General features: G+C 40.4%; 1 long non-coding RNA gene across 1 annotated transcript; it reads right to left on the minus strand.

The window, feature by feature from the left end:
• Positions 1-21,637: 21,637 nt before the first annotated feature.
• Positions 21,638-22,742, minus strand: LOC136198923 (uncharacterized). Its single transcript, XR_010672933.1, has 3 exons — positions 21,930-22,742; positions 21,779-21,879; positions 21,638-21,723 (listed from the first exon to the last, which is right to left on the minus strand). It is a non-coding gene; the product is annotated as an uncharacterized lncRNA (long non-coding RNA).
• Positions 22,743-25,239: the final 2,497 nt, after the last annotated feature.

A 25,239-nucleotide genomic window follows, 5' to 3' on the forward strand; every position in this document is an offset into this window, starting at 1 on the left:
AGATAAAGTTGATGGCCTGAACTTTGATTATAAGAGCCTGAAGATAAATTCGAGGGCCTAAACTTTTATTCTAAGGGCCTGAAGATAAACTTGAGGGCCTAGACTTTGATTCTAAGGCCCTGAAGATAAAGTTGAGGGCCTAAACTCTAATTCTAAGACCCTGAAGATAAAGTTGAAGGCCCAAACATTGATTCTAAGGGCCTGAAGATAAAGGTCATGGCCAAAACTCTGATTCTAAGGACCTGCAGATAAAGTTGAGAGACTAAACTTTGATTCTAAGGACCTGAAGATAAAGTTGAGGGCCTAAACTTTGATTCTAAGGCCCTGAAGAGAAAGTTGAAGGCCCAAACATTGATTCTAAGGGCCTGAAGATAAAGGTCATGGCCAAAACTCTGATTCTAAGGACCTGAAGATAAAGTTGAGGGCCTAAACTTTGATTCTAAGGACCTGAAGATAAAGTTGAGAGACTAAACCTTGATTCTAAGGACCTGAAGATAAAGTTGAGGGCCTAGACTTTGATTCTAAGGCCCTGAAGATAACGTTGAAGGCCTAAACTTTGATTCTAAGGCCCTGAAGAGAAATTTGAAGGCCCAAACTTTGATTCTAAGGGTCTGAAGTTAAAGTTCAGGGCCTAGACTTTGATTCTAAGGACCTGAAGATAAAGTTGAGGGCCTAAACTCTGATTCTAAGGCCCTGAAGATAAAGTTGAGGGCCTAAACTCTAATTCTAAGACCCTGAAGATAAAGTTGAAGGCCCAAACATTGATTCTAAGGGCCTGAAGATAAAGGTCATGGCCAAAACTCTGATTCTAAGGACCTGAAGATAAAGTTGAGAGACTAAACTTTGATTCTAAGGACCTGAAGATAAAGTTGAGGGCCTAAACTTTGATTCTAAGGCCCTGAAGATAAAGTTGAGGGCCTAGACTTTGATTCTAAGGCCCTGAAGATAAAGTTGAGGGTCTAAACTCTAATTCTAAGACCCTGAAGATAAAGTTGAAGGCCCAAACATTGATTCTAAGGGCCTGAAGATAAAGGTCATGGCCAAAACTCTGATTCTAAGGACCTGAAGATAAAGTTGAGGAAATAAACTTTGATACTAAGGACCTGAAGATAAAGTTGAGAGACTAAACTTTGATTCCAAGGACCTGAAGATAAAGTTGAGGGCCTAAACTTTGATTCTAGGGACCTGAAGATAAAGTTGAGGGCCTAAATTTTGATTCTAAGGACCTGAAGATAGAGTTGAGGGCCTAAACTCTGATTCTAAGGGCCTGAAGATAAAGTTGAGGGCCTAGACTTTGATTCTAAGGCCCTGAAGATAACGTTGAAGGCCTAAACTTTGATTCTAAGGCCCTGAAGAGAAATTTGAAGGCCCAAACTTTGATTCTAAGGGTCTGAAGTTAAAGTTCAGGGCCTAGACTTTGATTCTAAGGACCGGAAGATAAAGTTGAGGGCCTAAACTCTGATTCTAAGGCCCTGAAGATAAAGTTGAGGGCCTAAACTCTAATTCTAAGACCCTGAAGATAAAGTTGAAGGCCCAAACATTGATTCTAAGGGCCTGAAGATAAAGGTCATGGCCAAAACTCTGATTCTAAGGACCTGAAGATAAAGTTGAGAGACTAAACTTTGATTCTAAGGACCTGAAGATAAAGTTGAGGGCCTAAACTTTGATTCTAAGGCCCTGAAGATAAAGTTGAGGGCCTAGACTTTGATTCTAAGGCCCTGAAGATAAAGTTGAAAGACTAAACCTTGATTCTAAGGACCTGAAGATAAAGTTGAGGGCCTAGACTTTGATTCTAAGGCCCTGAAGATAACGTTGAAGGCCTAAACTTTGATTCTAAGGCCCTGAAGAGAAATTTGAAGGCCCAAACTTTGATTCTAAGGGTCTGAAGTTAAAGTTCAGGGCCTAGACTTTGATTCTAAGGACCTGAAGATAAAGTTGAGGGCCTAAACTCTGATTCTAAGGCCCTGAAGATAAAGTTGAGGGCCTAAACTTTGATTCTAAGGACCTGAAGATAAAGTTGAGAGACTAAACCTTGATTCTAAGGACCTGAAGATAAAGTTGAGGGCCTAGACTTTGATTCTAAGGCCCTGAAGATAACGTTGAAGGCCTAAACTTTGATTCTAAGGCCCTGAAGAGAAATTTGAAGGCCCAAACTTTGATTCTAAGGGTCTGAAGTTAAAGTTCAGGGCCTAGACTTTGATTCTAAGGACCTGAAGATAAAGTTGAGGGCCTAAACTCTGATTCTAAGGCCCTGAAGATAAAGTTGAGGGCCTAAACTCTAATTCTAAGACCCTGAAGATAAAGTTGAAGGCCCAAACATTGATTCTAAGGGCCTGAAGATAAAGGTCATGGCCAAAACTCTGATTCTAAGGACCTGAAGATAAAGTTGAGAGACTAAACTTTGATTCTAAGGACCTGAAGATAAAGTTGAGGGCCTAAACTTTGATTCTAAGGCCCTGAAGATAAAGTTGAGGGCCTAGACTTTGATTCTAAGGCCCTGAAGATAAAGTTGAAAGCCTAAACTTTGATTCTAAGGCCCTGAAGAGAAATTTGAAGGCCCAAACTTTGATTCTAAGGGTCTAAAGTTAAAGTTCAGGGCATAAACTCTGATTCTAAGGACCTGAAGATAAAGTTGAGGGCCTAGACTTTGATTCTAAGGGCCTGAAGAGAAAGTTGAGGGCCTAAACTCTGATTCTAAGGACCTGAAGATAAAGTTGAGGGCGTAAACTTTTATTCTAAGGGCCTGAAGATAAAGTTGAGGGCCTAGACTTTGATTCTAAGGACCTGAAGATAAAGTTGAGGGCCTAAACTCTGATTCTAAGGCCCTGAAGAGAAAGTTGAAGGCCCAAACATTGATTCTAAGAGCCTGAAGATAAAGGTCATGGCCAAAACTCTGATTCTAAGGACCTGAAGATAAAGTTGAGGGCCTAAACTTTTATTCTAAGGGCCTGAAGATAAAGTTGAGGGCCTAGACTTTGATTCTAAGGGCCTGAAGAGAAAGTTGAGGGCCTAAACTGTGATTCTAAGGACCTGAAGATAAAGTTGAGGGCGTAAACTTTTATTCTAAGGGCCTGAAGATAAAGTTGAGGGCCTAGACTTTGATTCTAAGGACCTGAAGATAAAGTTGAGGGCCTAAACTTTGATTCTAAGGACCTGAAGATAAAGTTGAGGGCCTAGACTTTGATTCTAAGGTACCTGAAGATAAAGTTGATGGCCTAAACTTTGATTCTAAGAGCCTGAAGATAAAGTTGAGGGCCTAAACTTTTATTCTGAGGGCCTGAAGATAAACTTGAGGGCCTAGACTTTGATTCTAAGGCCCTGAAGATAAAGTTGAGGGTCTAAACTCTAATTCTAAGACCCTGAAGATAAAGTTGAAGGCCCAAACATTGATTCTAAGGGCCTGAAGATAAAGGTCATGGCCAAAACTCTGATTCTAAGGACCTGAAGATAAAGTTGACGAAATAAACTTTGATACTAAGGACCTGAAGATAAAGTTGAGAGACTAAACTTTGATTCCAAGGACCTGAAGATAAAGTTGAGGGCCTAAACTTTGATTCTAGGGACCTGAAGATAAAGTTGAGGGCCTAAATTTTGATTCTAAGGACCTGAAGATAGAGTTGAGGGCCTAAACTCTGATTCTAAGGGCCTGAAGATAAAGTTGAGGGCCTAGACTTTGATTCTAAGGCCCTGAAGATAACGTTGAAGGCCTAAACTTTGATTCTAAGGCCCTGAAGAGAAATTTGAAGGCCCAAACTTTGATTCTAAGGGTCTGAAGTTAAAGTTCAGGGCCTAGACTTTGATTCTAAGGACCTGAAGATAAAGTTGAGGGCCTAAACTCTGATTCTAAGGCCCTGAAGATAAAGTTGAGGGCCTAAACTCTAATTCTAAGACCCTGAAGATAAAGTTGAAGGCCCAAACATTGATTCTAAGGGCCTGAAGATAAAGGTCATGGCCAAAACTCTGATTCTAAGGACCTGAAGATAAAGTTGAGAGACTAAACTTTGATTCTAAGGACCTGAAGATAAAGTTGAGGGCCTAAACTTTGATTCTAAGGCCCTGAAGATAAAGTTGAGGGCCTAGACTTTGATTCTAAGGCCCTGAAGATAAAGTTGAAAGCCTAAACTTTGATTCTAAGGCCCTGAAGAGAAATTTGAAGCCCCAAACTTTGATTCTAAGGGTCTAAAGTTAAAGTTCAGGGCATAAACTCTGATTCTAAGGACCTGAAGATAAAGTTGAGGGCCTAGACTTTGATTCTAAGGGCCTGAAGAGAAAGTTGAGGGCCTAAACTCTGATTCTAAGGACCTGAAGATAAAGTTGAGGGCGTAAACTTTTATTCTAAGGGCCTGAAGATAAAGTTGAGGGCCTAGACTTTGATTCTAAGGACCTGAAGATAAAGTTGAGGGCCTAAACTCTGATTCTAAGGCCCTGAAGAGAAAGTTGAAGGCCCAAACATTGATTCTAAGAGCCTGAAGATAAAGGTCATGGCCAAAACTCTGATTCTAAGGACCTGAAGATAAAGTTGAGGGCCTAAACTTTTATTCTAAGGGCCTGAAGATAAAGTTGAGGGCCTAGACTTTGATTCTAAGGGCCTGAAGAGAAAGTTGAGGGCCTAAACTGTGATTCTAAGGACCTGAAGATAAAGTTGAGGGCGTAAACTTTTATTCTAAGGGCCTGAAGATAAAGTTGAGGGCCTAGACTTTGATTCTAAGGACCTGAAGATAAAGTTGAGGGCCTAAACTCTAATTCTAAGACCCTGAAGATAAAGTTGAAGGCCCAAACATTGATTCTAAGGGCCTGAAGATAAAGGTCATGGCCAAAACTCTGATTCTAAGGACCTGAAGATAAAGTTGAGAGACTAAACTTTGATTCTAAGGACCTGAAGATAAAGTTGAGGGCCTAAACTTTGATTCTAAGGCCCTGAAGAGAAAGTTGAAGGCCCAAACATTGATTCTAAGGGCCTGAAGATAAAGGTCATGGCCAAAACTCTGATTCTAAGGACCTGAAGATAAAGTTGAGGGCCTAAACTTTGATTCTAAGGACCTGAAGATAAAGTTGAGAGACTAAACTTTGATTCTAAGGACCTGAAGATAAAGTTGAGGGCCTAAACTTTGATTCTAAGGCCCTGAAGATAAAGTTGAGGGCCTAGACTTTGATTCTAAGGCCCTGAAGATAAAGTTGAAAGCCTAAACTTTCATTCTAAGGCCCTGAAGAGAAATTTGAAGGCCCAAACTTTGATTCTAAGGGTCTAAAGTTAAAGTTCAGGGCATAAACTCTGATTCTAAAGACCTGAAGATAAAGTTGAGGGCCTAGACTTTGATTCTAAGGACCTGAAGATAAAGTTGATGGCCTGAACTTTGATTATAAGAGCCTGAAGATAAATTCGAGGACCTAAACTTTTATTCTAAGGGCCTGAAGATAAACTTGAGGGCCTAGACTTTGATTCTAAGGCCCTGAAGATAAAGTTGAGGGCCTAAACTCTAATTCTAAGACCCTGAAGATAAAGTTGAAGGCCCAAACATTGATTCTAAGGGCCTGAAGATAAAGGTCATGGCCAAAACTCTGATTCTAAGGACCTGAAGATAAAGTTGAGGGCCTAAACTTTTATTCTAAGGGCCTGAAGATAAAGTTGAGGGCCTAGACTTTGATTCTAAGGGCCTGAAGAGAAAGTTGAGGGCCTAAACTGTGATTCTAAGGACCTGAAGATAAAGTTGAGGGCGTAAACTTTTATTCTAAGGGCCTGAAGATAAAGTTGAGGGCCTAGACTTTGATTCTAAGGACCTGAAGATAAAGTTGAGGGCCTAAACTCTAATTCTAAAACCCTGAAGATAAAGTTGAAGGCCCAAACATTGATTCTAAGGGCCTGAAGATAAAGGTCATGGCCAAAACTCTGATTCTAAGGACCTGAAGATAAAGTTGAGAGACTAAACTTTGATTCTAAGGACCTGAAGATAAAGTTGAGGGCCTAAACTTTGATTCTAAGGCCCTGAAGAGAAAGTTGAAGGCCCAAACATTGATTCTAAGGGCCTGAAGATAAAGGTCATGGCCAAAACTCTGATTCTAAGGACCTGAAGATAAAGTTGAGGGCCTAAACTTTGATTCTAAGGACCTGAAGATAAAGTTGAGGGCGTAAACTTTTATTCTAAGGGCCTGAAGATAAAGTTGAGGGCCTAGACTTTGATTCTAAGGACCTGAAGATAAAGTTGAGGGCCTAAACTCTGATTCTAAGGCCCTGAAGAGAAAGTTGAAGGCCCAAACATTGATTCTAAGAGCCTGAAGATAAAGGTCATGGCCAAAACTCTGATTCTAAGGACCTGAAGATAAAGTTGAGGGCCTAAACTTTTATTCTAAGGGCCTGAAGATAAAGTTGAGGGCCTAGACTTTGATTCTAAGGGCCTGAAGAGAAAGTTGAGGGCCTAAACTGTGATTCTAAGGACCTGAAGATAAAGTTGAGGGCGTAAACTTTTATTCTAAGGGCCTGAAGATAAAGTTGAGGGCCTAGACTTTGATTCTAAGGACCTGAAGATAAAGTTGAGGGCCTAAACTCTAATTCTAAGACCCTGAAGATAAAGTTGAAGGCCCAAACATTGATTCTAAGGGCCTGAAGATAAAGGTCATGGCCAAAACTCTGATTCTAAGGACCTGAAGATAAAGTTGAGAGACTAAACTTTGATTCTAAGGACCTGAAGATAAAGTTGAGGGCCTAAACTTTGATTCTAAGGCCCTGAAGAGAAAGTTGAAGGCCCAAACATTGATTCTAAGGGCCTGAAGATAAAGGTCATGGCCAAAACTCTGATTCTAAGGACCTGAAGATAAAGTTGAGGGCCTAAACTTTGATTCTAAGGACCTGAAGATAAAGTTGAGAGACTAAACTTTGATTCTAAGGACCTGAAGATAAAGTTGAGGGCCTAAACTTTGATTCTAAGGCCCTGAAGATAAAGTTGAGGGCCTAGACTTTGATTCTAAGGCCCTGAAGATAAAGTTGAAAGCCTAAACTTTCATTCTAAGGCCCTGAAGAGAAATTTGAAGGCCCAAACTTTGATTCTAAGGGTCTAAAGTTAAAGTTCAGGGCATAAACTCTGATTCTAAGGACCTGAAGATAAAGTTGAGGGCCTAGACTTTGATTCTAAGGACCTGAAGATAAAGTTGATGGCCTGAACTTTGATTATAAGAGCCTGAAGATAAATTCGAGGACCTAAACTTTTATTCTAAGGGCCTGAAGATAAACTTGAGGGCCTAGACTTTGATTCTAAGGCCCTGAAGATAAAGTTGAGGGCCTAAACTCTAATTCTAAGACCCTGAAGATAAAGTTGAAGGCCCAAACATTGATTCTAAGGGCCTGAAGATAAAGGTCATGGCCAAAACTCTGATTCTAAGGACCTGAAGATAAAGTTGAGGGCCTAAACTTTTATTCTAAGGGCCTGAAGATAAAGTTGAGGGCCTAGACTTTGATTCTAAGGGCCTGAAGAGAAAGTTGAGGGCCTAAACTGTGATTCTAAGGACCTGAAGATAAAGTTGAGGGCGTAAACTTTTATTCTAAGGGCCTGAAGATAAAGTTGAGGGCCTAGACTTTGATTCTAAGGACCTGAAGATAAAGTTGAGGGCCTAAACTCTAATTCTAAAACCCTGAAGATAAAGTTGAAGGCCCAAACATTGATTCTAAGGGCCTGAAGATAAAGGTCATGGCCAAAACTCTGATTCTAAGGACCTGAAGATAAAGTTGAGAGACTAAACTTTGATTCTAAGGACCTGAAGATAAAGTTGAGGGCCTAAACTTTGATTCTAAGGCCCTGAAGAGAAAGTTGAAGGCCCAAACATTGATTCTAAGGGCCTGAAGATAAAGGTCATGGCCAAAACTCTGATTCTAAGGACCTGAAGATAAAGTTGAGGGCCTAAACTTTGATTCTAAGGACCTGAAGATAAAGTTGAGAGACTAAACTTTGATTCTAAGGACCTGAAGATAAAGTTGAGGGCCTAAACTTTGATTCTAAGGCCCTGAAGATAAAGTTGAAAGCCTAAACTTTCATTCTAAGGCCCTGAAGAGAAATTTGAAGGCCCAAACTTTGATTCTAAGGGTCTAAAGTTAAAGTTCAGGGCATAAACTCTGATTCTAAGGACCTGAAGATAAAGTTGAGGGCCTAGACTTTGATTCTAAGGACCTGAAGATAAAGTTGATGGCCTGAACTTTGATTATAAGAGCCTGAAGATAAATTCGAGGACCTAAACTTTTATTCTAAGGGCCTGAAGATAAACTTGAGGGCCTAGACTTTGATTCTAAGGCCCTGAAGATAAAGTTGAGGGCCTAAACTCTAATTCTAAGACCCTGAAGATAAAGTTGAAGGCCCAAACATTGATTCTAAGGGCCTGAAGATAAAGGTCATGGCCAAAACTCTGATTCTAAGGACCTGAAGATAAAGTTGAGGGCCTAAACTTTGATTCTAAGGACCTGAAGATAAAGTTGAGAGACTAAACTTTGATTCTAAGGACCTGAAGATAAAGTTGAGGGCCTAAACTTTGATTCTAAGGCCCTGAAGAGAAAGTTGAAGGCCCAAACATTGATTCTAAGGGCCTGAAGATAAAGGTCATGGCCAAAACTCTGATTCTAAGGACCTGAAGATAAAGTTGAGGGCCTAAACTTTGATTCTAAGGACCTGAAGATAAAGTTGAGAGACTAAACCTTGATTCAAAGGACCTGAAGATAAAGTTGAGGGCCTAAACTTTTATTCTAAGGGCCTGAAGATAAAGTTGAGGGCCTAAACTCTGATTCTAAGGACCTGAAGATAAAGTTGAGGGCCTAGACTTTGATTCTAAGGTACCTGAAGATAAAGTTGATGGCCTAAACTTTGATTCTAAGAGCCTGAAGATAAAGTTGAGGGCCTAAACTTTTATTCTAAGGGCCTGAAGATAAACTTGAGGGCCTAGACTTTGATTCTAAGGCCCTGAAGATAAAGTTGAGGGTCTAAACTCTAATTCTAAGACCCTGAAGATAAAGTTGAAGGCCCAAACATTGATTCTAAGGGCCTGAAGATAAAGGTCATGGCCAAAACTCTGATTCTAAGGACCTGAAGATAAAGTTGAGGAAATAAACTTTGATACTAAGGACCTGAAGATAAAGTTGAGAGACTAAACTTTGATTCCAAGGACCTGAAGATAAAGTTGAGGGCCTAAACTTTGATTCTAGGGACCTGAAGATAAAGTTGAGGGCCTAAATTTTGATTCTAAGGACCTGAAGATAGAGTTGAGGGCCTAAACTCTGATTCTAAGGGCCTGAAGATAAAGTTGAGGGCCTAGACTTTGATTCTAAGGCCCTGAAGATAACGTTGAAGGCCTAAACTTTGATTCTAAGGCCCTGAAGAGAAATTTGAAGGCCCAAACTTTGATTCTAAGGGTCTGAAGTTAAAGTTCAGGGCCTAGACTTTGATTCTAAGGACCTGAAGATAAAGTTGAGGGCCTAAACTTTGATTCTAAGAGCCTCAAGATAAATTTGAGGGCCTATACTTTGATTCTAAGGACCTGAAGATAAAGTTGAGGGCCTAAACTATGATTCTAAGGAGCTAAAGATAAAGTTGAGGGGCTAAACTCTAATTCTAAGGCCCTGAAGATAATGTTGAAGGCCCAAACATTGATTCTAAGGGCCTGAAGATAAAGTTCAGGGCCTAAACTTTGATTCTAAGGCCCTGAAGATAAAGCTGAACGCCTAAACTTTGATTCTAAGGGCCTGAAGTTAAAGTTCAGGGCCAAAACTGTGATTCTAAGGACCTGAAGATAAAGTTGAGAGACTAAACTTTGATTATAAGGACCTTAAGACAAAGTTGAGGGCCTAAACTTTGATTCTAAGGCCCTGAAGAGAAAGTTGAAGGCCCAAACATTGATTCTAAGAGCCTGAAGATAAAGGTCATGGCCAAAACTCTGATTCTAAGGACCTGAAGATAAAGTTGAGGGCCTAAACTTTTATTCTAAGGGCCTGAAGATAAAGTTGAGGGCCTAGACTTTGATTCTAAGGGCCTGAAGAGAAAGTTGAGGGCCTAAACTCTGATTCTAAGGACCTGAAGATAAAGTTGAGGGCGTAAACTTTTATTCTAAGGGCCTGAAGATAAAGTTGAGGGCCTAGACTTTGATTCTAAGGACCTGAAGATAAAGTTGAGGGCCTAAACTCTAATTCTAAGACCCTGAAGATAAAGTTGAAGGCCCAAACATTGATTCTAAGGGCCTGAAGATAAAGGTCATGGCCAAAACTCTGATTCTAAGGACCTGAAGATAAAGTTGAGAGACTAAACTTTGATTCTAAGGACCTGAAGATAAAGTTGAGGGCCTAAACTTTGATTCTAAGGCCCTGAAGAGAAAGTTGAAGGCCCAAACATTGATTCTAAGGGCCTGAAGATAAAGGTCATGGCCAAAACTCTGATTCTAAGGACCTTAAGATAAAGTTGAGGGCCTAAACTTTGATTCTAAGGACCTGAAGATAAAGTTGAGAGACTAAACTTTGATTCTAAGGACCTGAAGATAAAGTTGAGGGCCTAAACTTTGATTCTAAGGCCCTGAAGATAAAGTTGAGGGCCTAGACTTTGATTCTAAGGCCCTGAAGATAAAGTTGAAAGCCTAAACTTTCATTCTAAGGCCCTGAAGAGAAATTTGAAGGCCCAAACTTTGATTCTAAGGGTCTAAAGTTAAAGTTCAGGGCATAAACTCTGATTCTAAGGACCTGAAGATAAAGTTGAGGGCCTAGACTTTGATTCTAAGGACCTGAAGATAAAGTTGATGGCCTGAACTTTGATTATAAGAGCCTGAAGATAAATTCGAGGACCTAAACTTTTATTCTAAGGGCCTGAAGATAAACTTGAGGGCCTAGACTTTGATTCTAAGGCCCTGAAGATAAAGTTGAGGGCCTAAACTCTAATTCTAAGACCCTGAAGATAAAGTTGAAGGCCCAAACATTGATTCTAAGGGCCTGAAGATAAAGGTCATGGCCAAAACTCTGATTCTAAGGACCTGAAGATAAAGTTGAGGGCCTAAACTTTGATTCTAAGGACCTGAAGATAAAGTTGAGAGACTAAACTTTGATTCTAAGGACCTGAAGATAAAGTTGAGGGCCTAAACTTTGATTCTAAGGCCCTGAAGAGAAAGTTGAAGGCCCAAACATTGATTCTAAGGGCCTGAAGATAAAGGTCATGGCCAAAACTCTGATTCTAAGGACCTGAAGATAAAGTTGAGGGCCTAAACTTTGATTCTAAGGACCTGAAGATAAAGTTGAGAGACTAAACCTTGATTCAAAGGACCTGAAGATAAAGTTGAGGGCCTAAACTTTTATTCTAAGGGCCTGAAGATAAAGTTGAGGGCCTAAACTCTGATTCTAAGGACCTGAAGATAAAGTTGAGGGCCTAGACTTTGATTCTAAGGTACCTGAAGATAAAGTTGATGGCCTAAACTTTGATTCTAAGAGCCTGAAGATAAAGTTGAGGGCCTAAACTTTTATTCTAAGGGCCTGAAGATAAACTTGAGGGCCTAGACTTTGATTCTAAGGCCCTGAAGATAAAGTTGAGGGTCTAAACTCTAATTCTAAGACCCTGAAGATAAAGTTGAAGGCCCAAACATTGATTCTAAGGGCCTGAAGATAAAGGTCATGGCCAAAACTCTGATTCTAAGGACCTGAAGATAAAGTTGAGGAAATAAACTTTGATACTAAGGACCTGAAGATAAAGTTGAGAGACTAAACTTTGATTCCAAGGACCTGAAGATAAAGTTGAGGGCCTAAACTTTGATTCTAGGGACCTGAAGATAAAGTTGAGGGCCTAAATTTTGATTCTAAGGACCTGAAGATAGAGTTGAGGGCCTAAACTCTGATTCTAAGGGCCTGAAGATAAAGTTGAGGGCCTAGACTTTGATTCTAAGGCCCTGAAGATAACGTTGAAGGCCTAAACTTTGATTCTAAGGCCCTGAAGAGAAATTTGAAGGCCCAAACTTTGATTCTAAGGGTCTGAAGTTAAAGTTCAGGGCCTAGACTTTGATTCTAAGGACCTGAAGATAAAGTTGAGGGCCTAAACTTTGATTCTAAGAGCCTCAAGATAAATTTGAGGGCCTATACTTTGATTCTAAGGACCTGAAGATAAAGTTGAGGGCCTAAACTATGATTCTAAGGAGCTAAAGATAAAGTTGAGGGGCTAAACTCTAATTCTAAGGCCCTGAAGATAATGTTGAAGGCCCAAACATTGATTCTAAGGGCCTGAAGATAAAGTTCAGGGCCTAAACTTTGATTCTAAGGCCCTGAAGATAAAGCTGAACGCCTAAACTTTGATTCTAAGGGCCTGAAGTTAAAGTTCAGGGCCAAAACTGTGATTCTAAGGACCTGAAGATAAAGTTGAGAGACTAAACTTTGATTATAAGGACCTTAAGACAAAGTTGAGGGCCTAAACTTTGATTCTAAGGCCCTGAAGAGAAAGTTGAAGGCCCAAACATTGATTCTAAGAGCCTGAAGATAAAGGTCATGGCCAAAACTCTGATTCTAAGGACCTGAAGATAAAGTTGAGGGCCTAAACTTTTATTCTAAGGGCCTGAAGATAAAGTTGAGGGCCTAGACTTTGATTCTAAGGGCCTGAAGAGAAAGTTGAGGGCCTAAACTCTGATTCTAAGGACCTGAAGATAAAGTTGAGGGCCTAAACTTTGATTCTAAGAGCCTCAAGATAAAGTTGAGGGCCTAGACTTTGATTCTAAGGACCTGAAGATAAAGTTGATGGCCTAAACTTTGATTCTAAGAGCCTGAAGATAAAGTTGAGGGCCTAGACTTTGATTCTAAGGACCTGAAGATAAAGTTGATGGCCTAAACTTTGATTCTAAGAGCCTGAAGATAAAGTTGAGGGCCTAAACTTTTATTCTAAGGGCATGAAGATAAAGTTGAGGGCCTAGACTTTCATTCTAAGGGCCTGAAGATAAAGTTGAGGGCCTAAGCTCTGATTCTAAGGGCCTGAAGATAAACTTGAGGGCCTAGACTTTGATTCTAAGGCCCTGAAGATAAAGTTGAAGGCCAAAACTTTGATTCTAAGGCCCTGAAGAGAAATTTGAAGGCCCAAACTTTGATTCTAAGGGTCTGAAGATAAAGTTCTGAGCCAAAACTCTGATTCTAAGGACCTGAAGATAAAGTTGAGGGCCTAGACTTTGATTCTAAGGACCTGAAGATAAAGTTGATGGCCTAAACTTTGATTCTAAGAGCCTGAAGATAAAGTTGAGGGCCTAAACTTTTATTTTAAGGGCCTGAAGATAAAGTTGAGGGCCTAAACTTTGATTCTAAGGACCTGAAGAAAAATTTGAAGGCCCAAACTTTGATTCTAAGGGTCTGAAGTTAAAGTTCAGGGCCAAAACTCTGATTCAAAGGACCTGAAGATAAAGTTGAGAGACTAAACTTTGATTCTAAGGACCTGAAGATAAAGTTGAGGGCCTAAACTTTGATTCTAAGGCCCTGAAGATAAAGTTGAACGCCTAAACTTTGATTCTAAGGGCCTGAAGATAAAGTTGAGGGCCTAAACTCCGATTCCAAGGAACTGAAGATAAAGTTGAGGGCCTAAACTTTGATTCTAGGGACCTGAAGATGAAGTTGAGGGCCTAAATTTTGATTCTAAGGACCTGAAGATAAAGTTGAGGGCTTAAACTCTGATTCTAAGGCCCTGAAGATAAAGTTGAGGGCCTAGACTTTGATTCTAAGGCCCTGAAGATAAAGTTGAAGGCCTAAACTTTGATTCTAAGGCCCTGAAGAAAAATTTGAAGGCCCAAACTTTGATTCTAAGGGTCTGAAGTTAAAGTTCAGGGCCAAAACTCTGATTCTAAGGACCTGAAGATAAAGTTGAGGGCCTAAACTTTGATTCTAAGGACCTGAAGATAAAGTTGAGAGACTAAACTTTGATTCTAAGGACCTGAAGATAAAGTTGAAGGCCTAAACTCCGATTCTAAGGACCTGAAGATAAAGTTGAGAGAATAAACTTTGATTCTAAGGACCTGAAGATAAAGTTGAGGGCCTAAACTTTGATTCTAAGGCCCTGAAGAGAAAGTTGAAGGCCCAAACATTGATTCTGAGGGCCTGAAGATAAAGTTGAGAGACTAAACTTTGATTCTAAGAGCCGGAAGATAAAGTTGAGGGCCTAAACTTTGATTCTAAGACCCTGAATATAAAGTTGAACGCCTAAACTTTGATTCTAAGGACCTGAAGATAAAGTTGAGGGCCTAAACGTTTATTCTAAGGGCCTGAAGATAAAGTTGAGGGCCTAGACTTTGATTCTAAGGACCTGAAGATAAAGTTGAGAGCATAGACTTTGATTCTAAGGCCCTGAAGATAAAGTTGAAGGCCTAAACTTTGATTCTAAGGCCCTGAAGAGAAATTTGAAGGCCCAAACTTTGATTCTAAGGGTCTCAAGTTAAAGTTCAGGGCCAAAACTCTGATTCTAAGGATCTGCAGATAAAGTTGAGGGCCTAAACTTTGATTCTAAGGACCTGAAGATAAAGTTGAGAGACTAAACTTTGATTCTAAAAACCTGAAGATAAAGTTGAGGGCCTAAACTCCGATTCTAAGGACCTGAAGATAAAGTTGAGAGACTAAACTTTGATTCTAAGGACCTGAAGATAAAGTTGAGGGCCTAAACTTTGATTCTAAGGCGCTGAAGAGAAAGTTGAAGGCCCAAACTTTGATTCTAAGGCCCTGAAGAGAAATTTGAAGGCCCAAACTTTGATTCTGAGGGTGTGAAGTTAAAGTTCAGGGCCAAAACTCTGATTCCAAGGACCTGAAGATAAAGTTGAGGGCCTAGACTTTGATTCTAAGGCCCTGAAGATAAAGTTGAGGGCCTAAACTCTGATTCTAAGGACCTGAAGATAAAGTTGCGGGCGTAAACTTTTATTCTAAGGGCCTGAAGATAAAGTTGAGGGCCTAGACTTTGATTCTAAGGACCTGAAGATAAAGTTGAGGGCCTAAACTCTGATTCTAAGGCCCTGAAGATAAAGTTGAGGGACTAAATTCTAATTCTAAGACCCTGAAGATAAAGTTGAAGGCCCAAACATTGATTCTAAGGGCCTGAAGATAAAGGTCATGGCCAAAACTCTGATTCTAAGGACCTGAAGATAAAGTTGAGGGCCTAAACTTTGATTCTAAGAGCCTCAAGATAAAGTTGAGGGCCTAGACTTTGATTCTAAGGACCTGAAGATAAAGTTGATGGCCTAAACTTTGATTCTAAGGACCTGAAGATAAAGTTGAGGGCCTAAACGTTTATTCTAAGGGCATGAAGATAAAGTTGAGGGCCTAGACTTTCATTCTAAGGGCCTGAAGATAAAGTTGAGGGCCTAAGCTCTGATTCTAAGGGCCTGAAGATAAACTTGAGGGCCTAGACTTTGATTCTAAGGCCCTGAAGATAAAGTTGAAGGCCAAAACTTTGATTCTAAGGCCCTGAAGAGAAATTTGAAGGCCCAAACTTTGATTCTAAGGGTCTGAAGATAAAGTTCTGAGCCAAAACTCTGATTCTAAGGACCTGAAGATTAAATTGAGGGCCTAGACTTTGATTCTAAGGACCTGAAGATAAAGTTGATGGCCTAAACTTTGATTCTAAGAGCCTGAAGATAAAGTTGAGGGCCTAAACTTTTATTTTAAGGGCCTGAAGATAAAGTTGAGGGCCTAAACTTTGATTCTAAGGCCCTGAAGAAAAATTTGAAGGCCCAAACTTTGATTCTAAGGGTCTGAAGTTAAAGTTCAGGGCCAAAACTCTGATTCTAAGGACCTGAAGATAAAGTTGATGGCCTAAACTTTGATTCTAAGAGCCTGAAGATAAAGTTGAGGGCCTAAACTTTTATTTTAAGGGCCTGAAGATAAAGTTGAGGGCCTAAACTTTGATTCTAAGGACCTGAAGAAAAATTTGAAGGCCCAAACTTTGATTCTAAGGGTCTGAAGTTAAAGTTCAGGGCCAAAACTCTGATTCAAAGGACCTGAAGATAAAGTTGAGAGACTAAACTTTGATTCTAAGGGCCTGAAGATAAAGTTAAGGGCCTAAACTTTGATTCTAAGGCCCTGAAGATAAAGTTGAACGCCTAAACTTTGATTCTAAGGGCCTGAAGATAAAGTTGAGGGCCTAAACTCCGATTCCAAGAAACTGAAGATAAAGTTGAGGGCCTAAACTTTGATTCTAGGGACCTGAAGATGAAGTTGAGGGCCTAAATTTTGATTCTAAGGACCTGAAGATAAAGTTGAGGGCCTAAACTCTGATTCTAAGGCCCTGAAGATAAAGTTGAGGGCCTAGACTTTGATTCTAAGGCCCTGAAGATAAAGTTGAAGGCCTAAACTTTGATTCTAAGGCCCTGAAGAAAAATTTGAAGGCCCAAACTTTGATTCTAAGGGTCTGAAGTTAAAGTTCAGGGCCAAAACTCTGATTCTAAGGACCTGAAGATAAAGTTGAGGGCCTAAACTTTGATTCTAAGGACCTGAAGATAAAGTTGAGAGACTAAACTTTGATTCTAAGGACCTGAAGATAAAGTTGAGGGCCTAAACTCCGATTCTAAGGACATGAAGATAAAGTTGAGAGACTAAACTTTGATTCTAAGGACCTGAAGATAAAGTTGAGGGCCTAAACTTTGATTCTAAGGCCCTGAAGAGAAAGTTGAAGGCCCAAACATTGATTCTGAGGGCCTGAAGATAAAGTTGAGAGACTAAACTTTGATTCTAAGAGCCGGAAGATAAAGTTGAGGGCCTAAACTTTGATTCTAAGGACCTGAAGAGAAAGTTGAGAGCCTAAACTTTGATTCTAAGGCCCTGAAGATAAAGTTGAGGGCCTAAACTCCGATTCTAAGAACCTCAATATAAAGTTGAACGCCTAAACTTTGATTCTAAGGACCTGAAGATAAAGTTGAGGGCCTAAACGTTTATTCTAAGGGCCTGAAGATAAAGTTGAGGGCCTAGACTTTGATTCTAAGGACCTGAAGATAAAGTTGAGGGCATAGACTTTGATTCTAAGGCCCTGAAGATAAAGTTGAAGGCCTAAACTTTGATTCTAAGGCCCTGAAGAGAAATTTGAAGGCCCAAACTTTGATTCTAAGGGTCTGAAGTTAAAGTTGAGGGCCAAAACTCTGATTCTAAAGACCTGATGATAAAGTTGAGAGACTAAACTTTGATTCTAAAACCCTGAAGATAAAGTTGAAGGCCTAAACTTTGATTCTAAGGCCCTGAAGAGAAATTTGAAGGCCCAAACTTTGATTCTAATGGTCTAAAGTTAAAGTTCAGGGCCAAAACTCTGATTCTAAGGACCTGAAGATAAAGTTGAGGGCCTAAACTTTGATTCTAAGGACCTGAAGATAAAGTTGAGAGACTAAACTTTGATTCTAAAAACCTGAAGATAAAGTTGAGGGCCTAAACTCCGATTCTAAGGACCTGAAGATAAAGTTGAGAGACTAAACTTTGATTCTAAGGACCTGAAGATAAAGTTGAGGTCCTAAACTTTGATTCTAAGGCGCTGAAGAGAAAGTTGAAGGCCCAAACTTTGATTCTAAGGCCCTGAAGAGAAATTTGAAGGCCCAAACTTTGATTCTAAGGGTCTGAAGTTAAAGTTCAGGGCCAAAACTCTGATTCCTAGGACCTGAAGATAAAGTTGAGGGCCTAAACTTTGATTCTAAGGACCTGAAGATAAAGTTGAGAGACTAAACTTTGATTCTAAAAACCTGAAGATAAAGTTGAGGGCCTAAACTCCGATTCTAAGGACCTGAAGATAAAGTTGAGAGACTAAACTTTGATTCTAAGGACCTGAAGATAAAGTTGAGGTCCTAAACTTTGATTCTAAGGCGCTGAAGAGAAAGTTGAAGGCCCAAACTTTGATTCTAAGGCCTTGAAGAGAAATTTGAAGGCCCAAACTTTGATTCTAAGGGTCTGAAGTTAAAGTTCAGGGCCAAAACTCTGATTCCTAGGACCTGAAGATAAAGTTGAGGGCCTAAACTTTGATTCTAAGGACCTGAAGATAAAGTTGAGAGACTAAACTTTGATTCTAAGGCCCTGAAGATAAAGTTGAGAGACTAAACTTTGATTCTAAGGACCAGAAGATGAAGTTGAGAGACTAAACTTTGATTCTAAGAGCCTGAAGATAAAGTTGAGGGCCTAAACTTTGATTCTAAGGACCTGAAGAGAAAGTTGAGAGACTAAACTTTGATTCTAAGGACCTGAATATAAAGTTGAGAGCCTAAACTTTGATTCTAAGGGCCTGAAGATAAAGTTGAGGGCCTAAACTCCGATTCTAAGGACATGAATATAAAGTTGAACGCCTAAACTTTGATTCTAAGGGCCTGAAGATAAAGTTGAGGGCCTAAACTTTGATTCTAAGGACCTGAAGATAAAGTTGAGGGCCTAAACGTTTATTCTAAGGGCCTGAAGATAAAGTTGAGGGCATAAACTCCGATTCTAAGGACCTGAATATAAAGTTGAACGCCTAAACTTTGATTCTAAGGACCTGAAGATAAAGTTGAGGGCCTAAACTCTGATTCTAAGGCCCTGAAGATAAAGTTGAGGGCATAGACTTTGATTCTAAGGCCCTGAAGATAAAGTTGAAGGCCTAAACTTTGATTCTAAGGCCCTGAAGAGAAATTTGAAGGCCCAAACTTTGATTCTAAGGGTCTGAAGTTTTAGTTCAGGGCCAAAACTCTGATTCTAAGGACCTGAAGATAAAGTTGAGAGACTAAACTTTGATTCTAAGGCCCTGAAGATAAAGTTGAGGGCCTAAACTCCGATTCTAAGGACCTGAAGATAAAGTTGAGAGACTAAACTTTGATTCCAAGGACCTCAAGATAAAGTTGAGGGCCTAAACTTTGATTCTAGGGACCTGAAGATAAAGTTGAGAGACTAAACTTTGATTCTAAGGACCTGAAGATGAAGTTGAGGGCCTAAATTTTTATTCCAAGGACCTGAAGATAAAGTTTATGGCCTAAACTTTGATTCTAAGAGCCTGAAGATAAAGTTGAGGGCCTAAACTTTTATTCTAAGGGCCTGAAGATAAAGTTGAGGGCCTAGACTTTGATTCTAAGGCCCTGAAGATAAAGTTGAGGGCCTAAACTTTTATTCTAAGGGCCTGAAGATAAAGTTGAGGGCCTAGACTTTGATTCTAAGGGCCTGAAGATAAAGTTGAGGGCCTAAACTCTGATTCTAAGGCCCTGAAGATAAACTTGAGGGCCTAGACTTTGATTCTAAGGCCCCTGAAGATAAAGTTGAAGGCCAAAACTTTGATTCTAAGGACCTGAAGATAAAGTTGAGAGACTAAACTTTGATTCCAAGGATCTGAAGATAAAGTTGAGGGCCTAAACTTTGATTCTAGGGACCTGAAGATAAAGTTGAGGGCCTAAATTTTGATTCTAAGGACCTGAAGATAAAGTTGAGGGCTTAGACTTTGATTCTAAGGCCCTGAAGATAAAGTTGAAGGCCAAAACTTTGATTCTAAGGCCCTGAAGAGAAATTTGAAGGCCCAAACTTTGATTATAAGGGTCTGAAGTTAAAGTTCAGGGTCAAAACTCTGATTCAAAGGACCTGAAGATAAAGTTGATGGCCTAAACTTTGATTCTAAGAGCCTGAAGATAAAGTTGAGGGCCTAAACTTTTATTCTGAGGGCCTGAAGATAAAGTTGAGGGCCTAGACTTTGATTCTAAGGACCTGAAGATAAAGTTGAGGGCCTAAACTCTGATTCTAAGGCCCTGAAGATAAAGTTCAAGGCCCAAACTTTGATTCTAAGGGTCTGAAGTTAAAGTTGAAGGCCTAGACTTTGATTCTAAGGCCCTGAAGAAAAATTTGAAGGCCCAAACTTTGATTCTAAGGGTCTGAAGTTAAAGTTCAGGGCCAAAACTCTGATTCTAAGGACCTGAAGATAAAGTTGAGAGACTAAACTTTGATTCTAAAACCCTGAAGATAAAGTTGAAGGCCTAAACTTTGATTCTAAGGCCCTGAAGAGAAATTTGAAGGCCCAAACTTTGATTCTAATGGTCTTAAGTTAAAGTTCAGGGCCAAAACTCTGATTCTAAGGACCTGAAGATAAAGTTGAGAGCCTAAACTTTGATTCTAAGGACCTGAAGATAAAGTTGAGAGACTAAACTTTGATTCTAAGGACCTGAAGATAAAGTTGAGGGCCTAAACTCCGATTCTAAGGACCTGAAGATAAGGTTGAGAGACTAAACTTTGATTCTAAGGACCTGAAGATAAAGTTGAGGGCCTAAACTTTGATTCTAAGGCCCTGAAGAGAAAGATGAAGGCCCAAACATTGATTCTAAGGGCTTGAAGATAAAGTTGAGAGACTAAACTTTTATTCTAAGGCCCTGAAGATAAAGTTGAGGGCCTAGACTTTGATTCTAAGGCCCTGAAGATAAAGTTGAAGGCCTAAACTTTGATTCTAAGGCCCTGAAGAGAAATTTGAAGGCCCAAACTTTGATTCTAAGGGTCTGAAGTTAAAGTTCAGGGCCAAAACTCTGATTCTAAGGACCTGAAGATAAAGTTGAGAGACTAAACTTTGATTCTAAGAGCCTGAAGATAAAGTTGAGGGCCTAAACTTTGATTCTAAGGACCTGAAGAGAAAGTTGAGAGACTAAACTTTGATTCTAAGGACCTGAATATAAAGTTGAGAGCGTAAACTATGATTCTAAGGCCCTGAAGATAAAGTTGAGGGCCTAAACTCCGATTCTAAGGACCTGAATATAAAGTTGAACGCCTAAACTTTGATTCTAAGGGCCTGAAGATAAAGTTGAGGGCCTAAACTTTGATTCTAAGGACCTGAAGATAAAGTTGAGGGCCTAAACGTTTATTCTACGGGCCTGAAGATTAAGTTGAGGGCCTAGACTTTGATTCTAAGGCCCTGAAGATAAAGTTGAGGGCCTAAAATCCGATTCTAAGGACCTGAATATAAAGTTGAACGCCTAAACTTTGATTCTAAGGACCTGAAGATAAAGTTGAGGGCCTAAACTCTGATTCTAAGGCCCTGAAGATAAAGTTGAGGGCATAGACTTTGATTCTAAGGCCCTGAAGATAAAGTTGAAGACCTAAACTTTGATTCTAAGGCCCTGAAAAGAAATTTGAAGGCCCAAACTTTGATTCTAAGGGTCTGAAGTTAAAGTTCAGGGCCAAAACTCTGATTCTAAGGACCGGAAGATAAAGTTGGGAGACTAAACATTGATTCTAAGGCTCTGAAGATAAAGTTGAGGGCCTAAACTCCGAATCTAAGGCCCTGAAGATAAAGTTGAGAGACTAAACTTTGATTCTAAGCACCTGAAGATAAAGTTGAGGGCCTAAATTTTGATTCTAGGGACCTGAAGATCAAGTTGAGGGCCTAAATTTTGATTCTAAGGACCTGAAGATGAAGTTGAGGGCCTAAACTCTGATTCTAAGGCCCTAAAGATAAAGTTTATGGCCTAAACTTTGATTCTAAGAGCCTGAGGATAAAGTTGAGGGCATAAACTCTGATTCTAAGGCCCTGAAGATAAAGTTGAGGGCCTAAACTCTAATTCTAAGGCCCTGAATATAAAGTTGAGGGCTTAGACTTTCTGAACAAATTGTCCCAGGACAAATTGTCCCTGGACAAATTGTCCAAGGACCAAATGTCCCAGGACAATTGTCCCCAAGACAACTCTACCTACATCACATACCTTTGCCCCCTCCATAGTCATCCTCCCTTCTGATTGCCTTCCCTTCCAATCCTCCTCTTCCCACTCGCATCCGTTGCTCGTATCATTCTTCCTTACGCTCTTACACATCTATAAAACGAATTAGAGACCCCTCAATAACTAAAACTCTACCTACATCACATACCATCGATCCCTTGATATTCCTTCTCCTCCCTGCCTGCTTGTTCCTCTTCTCACTCGCGCCCCATCTCCCTCCTTGTCATTGTTCCTCCCATCCCTATGCCCCTAAGAAAACTAATTAGAAATATGTAACACAATTAGGAACCATTATATACCTATCAGTATTGACTCTGCCCTAACATTGCCCCTATACACATTAACAAAGCCACACAACTCATAAACAATTGCACGGCACTTATGTGACATCCTCCAGGAACACCCTGTTTACAAAAAGGGAGAAGGCAAAAGGCACAGGAGAAGGCAAAAGGCAAAGGGAGAAGGCAAAAGGCAAAGGGAGAAGGCAAAAGGCAAAAGGAAAAGTCAAAAGGCAAAGGGAGAAGGCAAAAGGCAAAGGGAGAAGGCAAAAGGCAAAGGGAGAAGGCAAAAGGCAAAGGGAGAAGGCAAAAGGCAAAAGGAAAAGTCAAAAGGCAAAGGGAGAAGGCAAAAGGCAAAGGGAGAAGGCAAAAGGCAAAGGGAGAAGGCAAAAGGCAAAGGGAGAAGGCAAAAGGCAAAGGGAGAAGGCAAAAGGCAAAGGGAGAAGGCAAAAGGCAAAGGGAGAAGGCAAAAGGCAAAGGGAGAAGGCAAAAGGCAAAGGGAAAAGGCAAAAGGCAAAGGGAGAAGGCAAAAGGCAAAAGGAAAAGTCAAAAGGCAAAGGGAGAAGGCAAAAGGCAAAGGGAGAAGGCAAAAGGCAAAGGGAGAAGGCAAAAGGCAAAGGGAGAAGGCAAAAGGCAAAGGGAGAAGGCAAAAGGCAAAGGGAGAAGGCAAAAGGCAAAGGGAGAAGGCAAAAGGCAAAGGGAGAAGGCAAAAGGCAAAGGGAAAAGGCAAAAGGCAAAGGGAGAAGGCAAAAGGCAAAGGGAGAAGGCAAAAGGCAAAGGGAGAAGGCAAAAGGCAAAGGGACAAGGCAAAAGGCAAAGGGACAAGGCAAAAGGCAAAGGGACAAGGCAAAAGGCAAAGGGACAAGGCAAAAGGCAAAGGGACAAGGCAAAAGGCAAAGGGAGAAGGCAAAAGGCAAAGGGAGAAGGCAAAAGGCAAAGGGAAAAGGCAAAAGGCAAAGGGAGAAGGCAAAAGGCAAAGGGAGAAGGCAAAACGCAAAGGGAGAAGGCAAAAGGCAAAGGGAGAAGGCAAAAGGCAAAGGGAGAAGGCAAAAGGCAACTACTGCAACTACTACAACTACAGCAGCTACTGCAACTACTGCAACTACTACAACTACTGCAACTACTTCAACTACTGCAACTACTACAACTACTGCAACTACTACAACTACTGCAACTACTTCAACTACTGCAACTACTACTGCAACTACTACAACTACAGCAGCTACTGCAACTACTGCAACTACTGCAACTACTACAACTACTGCAACTACTACAACTACTGCAACTACTGCAATGACTGCAACTGCAACTACTGCAACGACTGAAACTACTGCAACTACTGCAACTACTACAACTACTGCAACTACTACAACTACTACAACTACTACAACTACTGCAACTACTGACACTACTGCAATGACTGCAACTGCAACTACTGCAACGACAGAAACTACTGCAACTACTGCAACTACTGCAATGACTGCAACTACTACAACTACTGCAACTACTGCAACTACTGCAATGACTGCAACGACTGAAACTACTGCAACTACTACAACTACTGCAACTACTACAACTACTACAACTACTGCAACTACTACAACTACTGCAACTACTACAACTACTACAACTACTACAACTACTGCAACTACTGCAACTACTGCAATGACTGCAACTACTACAACTACTGCAACTACTGCAACTACTGCAATGACTGCAACGACTGAAACTACTCCAACTACTACAACTACTGCAATGACTGCAACTACTACAACTACTGCAACTACTGCAACTACTGCAATGACTGCAACGACTGAAACTACTCCAACTACTACAACTACTGCAACTACTCCAACTACTTCAACTACTGCAACTACTACAACTACTACAACTACTGCATCTACTGCAACTACTGCAATGACTGAAACTACTGCAACTACTACATCTACTGCAACTACTCCAACTACTGCAACTACTGCAACTACTGCAATGACTGCAACGACTCAAACTACTGCAAATACTCCAACTACTACAACTACTGCAACTACTACAACAACTACAACTACTGCAACTACTACAACTACTGCAACGACTGCAACGACTGAAACTACTGCAACTACTACAACTACTGCAACTACTTCAACTACTGCAACTACTAGAACTACTAGAACTACTAGAACTACTGCAACTACTGTAACTACTGCAATGACTGCAACTACTACAACTACTGCATCTACTGCAACTACTGCAACTACTGCAATGACTGCAACTACTGCAACTACTGCAACTACTGCAATGACTGCAACGACTGCAACTACTGCAACTACTGCAACGACTGCAACGACTGCCACAACTGCAATGACTGCAATGACTGCAACGACTGAAACTACTACAACAACTGCAATGACTGCAACTACTACAACTACTGCAACTACTGCAACTACTGCAATGACTGCAACGACTGAAACTACTGCAACTACTACAACTACTGCAACTACTCCAACTACTTCAACTACTGCAACTACTGCAACTACTACAACTACTGCATCTACTGCAACTACTGCAATGACTGAAACTACTGCAACTACTACATCTACTGCAACTACTCCAACTACTGCAACTACTGCAACTACTGCAATGACTGCAACTACTACAACTACTGCAACTACTGCAACTACTGCAATGACTGCAACGACTGAAACTACTGCAACTACTACAACTACTGCAACTACTCCAACTACTGCAACTACTTCAACTACTGCAACTACTACAACTACTGCATCTACTGCAACTACCGCAATGACTGAAACTACTGCAACTACTACAACTACTGCAACTACTCCAACTACTGCAACTACTACAACTACTACAACTACTACAACTACTGCATCTACTGCAACTACTGCAACTACTGCAACTACTACAACTACTGCATCTACTGCAACTACTACAACTACTGCAACTACTACAACTACTGCATCTACTGCAACTACTGAAACTACTGCAACTACTACATCTACTGCAACTACTCCAACTACTGCAACTACTGCAACTACTGCAATGACTGCAACGACTGAAACTACTGCAAATACTCCAACTACTACAACTACTGCAACTACTACAACTACTACAACTACTGCAACTGCTACAACTACTGCAACGACTGCAACTACTGCAATGACTGCAACGACTGAAACTACTGCAACTACTACAACTACTGCAACTACTTCAACTACTGCAACTACTAGAACTACTAGAACTACTAGAACTACTGCATCTACTGCAACTACTGCAATGACTGAAACTACTGCAACTACTACAACTACTGCAA

Source organism: Oscarella lobularis, chromosome 20 (genome assembly GCF_947507565.1).
Source record: "Oscarella lobularis chromosome 20, ooOscLobu1.1, whole genome shotgun sequence".
Lineage (NCBI taxonomy): Eukaryota > Metazoa > Porifera > Homoscleromorpha > Homosclerophorida > Oscarellidae > Oscarella > Oscarella lobularis.